This window comes from Silene latifolia, chromosome 11, assembly GCF_048544455.1.
Source record: "Silene latifolia isolate original U9 population chromosome 11, ASM4854445v1, whole genome shotgun sequence".
In the NCBI taxonomy this organism is placed as follows: domain Eukaryota; kingdom Viridiplantae; phylum Streptophyta; class Magnoliopsida; order Caryophyllales; family Caryophyllaceae; genus Silene; species Silene latifolia.
The window spans coordinates 55,765,647-55,769,717 of NC_133536.1; positions in this window are offsets into that span (position 1 = coordinate 55,765,647).

The following is a 4,071-nucleotide window of genomic DNA, read 5'->3' on the forward strand; positions in this document are numbered from 1 at the left end:
CGGCTAATACACATATCTAGTAGTAACTTAATTTCAGCTAAAACATTTATTATTGTATATACATACCTTTATTTTGTTTATTAGCATGGTGTTCCGTATTTTACTCAGTTCACTGATACGCGGCGTACCGAGAGGCACATACTGTCTTACACAACAACCAATCCAACTCGCAAAATACCCGACATACTCACCGTATGGCAGCCCCGTATCTTTATCCCATTGTAAAGGATTAGGTATCTTTGAATTTATTGCTTCTAGGGAAACTCGATGGCGCATTCGAGCCGCAGTGTGTTGCAAATTATTCTCATCACCTGAGTCGTCGCCTGACGCATTTCCATCGTTTCTTTTGCGCTTTTCGACCATATCTAAAGCAAAAATTAATAAACAAATAATAACAATGCATACTTATTGTTGGAATAAGTGTCCTCCGACAATAATGCGATCACAACTGTCGATCATGATGATCACATGTTTAAATCTCATAATTAGGAATACATGTGGGAGTAATATTTTACAGTCGACTGGTCCACACATATCGGTAATGATTGGCTGACTAGAGTTTGACATTACTGTCGTGCGACGGTGGTGAGCAGTTGATCCCCTTAGGTCATACCTATAGGGAAACATTCTTAATTGATTATTTAATTAATCGTATGCCGATACGAGTTAATTAAATTGCTTAAAATTGACGGATGATTTGTGAGTAAAATTAACGTGTCCATTATAATTCGATTAAATTAGATACGGTCTAAGTAATTAAATTGTTTTATTACTTAGATTAAATTATTGTTTACGAAACAATTGAAACAGGTTGAATAATTTATTATAAACACAAGTCGTTGTAATTTATAATTTGATAAACCATTTTGGTACTAGTAATCAAGAATTACTAGTTAAATTTTATATATGACATATTTTATTAATATGTTGATTTTTAATATGTTAAAAATACATTATAGTGTAACATGTCATGTAACATGTGACACATGACAAAATTGACAAATGACAAAATAAAATGGACTACCCATTTTATCCTAAGTAGACCGAAATTATGGAGGGGTTTAGGGTTAATATTGTGTTTTATTTTTAAATGTAAACATAATGATTAAACCTAATATCTAGCCTTGCATGCCTAGTCTCACCTTGAGAAGAACAAGACCATGCATTAGCTCCCCTTAGACCACCCTCCCACCGGTTTTTCAACCAAGAGGAACCAAATGGATTCCTCTATTATTCATTCACTACTCTACTATTTTTCTAGTGTTAGAAAATAAGAATTACTCTCTACAATTTGTGAAATATTTTAGAGAAAGAAAACTCATGAAAATCCTTTCCTCTTAAACCGAAATAAGAGAGAACAAAATCAATTTTTGTGTCCAAATTTTAAGTAAGATTAGTATTATTACTAGCTCATAATAATATTAGTCATTAAGGGTGTTCCTTGGGTATAAACTTTTGGGAGAGATTCTAATTTGAATTTTATTTCATCCATTGTTGGAAAGCTGAAGAACTAACAAGTAGGAGATTTTGCTGGGGCCCAATAAATCCGAAACACCAATGTAAGAAGTGACGATTTCTTCTCTACTTTGTTTTATGTTTGCATGCATAAGATCTAGTTATTATTTTATGACTAAATAATCACATTTGTATGAAATGTATAGAAAAGGAATTAATGAATCCTAACAAGTGGTATCATGAGCCTTAGGTTGTTTGCATGCAAATCGGTTTATTGTTTTTCCGAGTTAATCTTATTAACAAACAAAACTTGTAATTTTGTGTTTATTATGATATATCACGAAATCACTTTGCATGTTAAAGTTTCTGGTCCTAAAATATATTTGGGATATTTTGGTTCATTTATGGATTATATTGTTCATTTTGTTAATTTATGACATAAAAATGTGATTTTGTATATATAAATGTCATTGTTGGACGAAAATTACTTAAACTTCGAATTTTCCAGTGGTTTTTGGATATGTTTTCACATGTAATACATACTGATGGCCTGTAAATTTTCATGTTAAAATAAGTTCTTTGCTCGAAATATGAATTTTATAAGTTAAAATCATATTTAAATGGGTTTATAGGTTAATATGAGTTATATTTCGAATTTAATCATGAAAATTTAGTATGTTGTCACATGCAATTTACAAGATGTGTGTAAAATTCTTGGCTATAGTGAAGTCTTTTTGCATGATTTATGAATTTTTGATGAAAAATCACATAAATAGTGACTATAATTAGTTATAATGCTAAAACATACTTCATGACTAAAGAAAAACGTCACTTGTTGCATTTTATCATATATTTGAGATCTAAAAGTGTAAAGTTGATGAAAATAAATTTTATCATATTTTAATGGTCATATTTGTTAAAACCGATAAACCGCAACATTGTTTTTCTCGATATGTTTTTTTTCGAAAATTTTAACCTAAGTTTTGAAAATTATGAGTGTCATTGTATTTTTCCAGAATGTTCATGAGTTTAAATTTCAAATTTTGAAATTATTTGAAATTTTTATAATTTAATTTGAAGTTTATGTTATAAAATTGTAATTTTAAGTCCATAATGAACAATGTTGTCAAATCAAGTTGAATTATTGTCAAAGTGTTAGTGAAGACTAATTTTGAGTCCTAAGTGAGTTAGGATAATTAACTTGTACATAAATATGAATTTATGTAATTATTGTGATTTTAACAAGTTATAATCACGCAAATCCATAAAAACCGATATAATATACGATATTGACTCTTATAAGGCGATTTAGCATTAAATTGAGCATGTTCATACATATTATAATGCTGCATTTTATTTATGATTGTCATACTTTATTTTTATATAATTTTTGAATTATGTAATTTTACTTAGTATGGCCTTAGGTTTTAGTCGATATTACCCGAAATGTATGGGAATATCGATTCGGTTGTAATTTTGTGATCTCGTATCACCAATTTGTAATTTAATAGTTATTTAATTTTTATTACAAATGTATAATAGGAAATTATTTAATTTATTTTGTAATTTCCCGGAGTTCCCGAAGAAGACGGTGTTGCCTCGTTTTGCGTGCCAAGATCGAAGTTCAAGGGACCAAAGGAGTTGGTTTCCGCATTTATAATAGTTTATTAGATTTACTATTTTAGGAAGGCCATACTAGGATTTTATTTTTATGCTTTGCATTTTATTTATATGTTGCATGCATCGCTAAATCGCCATAACTAAACATGCATTTTAAATCGAGTTTATCGACCGTGTCAATTACAATTATCGTAGTTCACCGCTTTAGTTCACTTAAAACGTGATAGATAATAAATTGACATGACCTCTCGCTAAATATACAATTGAGACTTAGCCTTACCAAAAATTAGAAACCATGAAAACCTATCTCGTGAGGGAGTCACTACTACAAATCCAGGCAACTACAACGCCTCTTTAACAATGATTATTCACGAAAATCACAATAGACGTTGTAGAATGTATGGCGCGAATTTTACTAAACTTAATTACAACGGGTATGGTTATAAAAACCGTTGTTATTAGTTTTAACAACGGGTCACACATGCACAACCGTTTTTAATAATTTGGAGCAAAATTGGCGCAAAGTTAGTGAAAAGTAATCACAACGGTTACTTTTGTAACCCGTTGTTAAAACATATTTGACAACGGGTGTTTTTTTACAACCGTTGTTAAAACATATTTGACAACGGTTGTTGTTTAATAACCGTTGTCAATACCTTCCATACTATAAACCACACAAACACAAGTCTGCTGCAGCCACAAAAACAACCCTTAATACACAAACACAAACACAGCAGACAAACACAAACACAAAACACACACTTTCTCATCGTCTCTTTCTCTCTTTCTCTCTTTCTCATCGTCACTTTATCTTCTCGCCGTCACTGTTGATTTCATCGTCTCTTACGTTCTGTATTTATCAGGTAAATCTCGCAAAATCCTTTCGTTAGTTTCATCGTCATTATTTTCTTTTTCTAATTATTTCTTTTGCATGTATGTGTTTTTATCGACCATTATGTTATTTGTTTAAGTATTGTTCGCATAATTAGTTAGTAA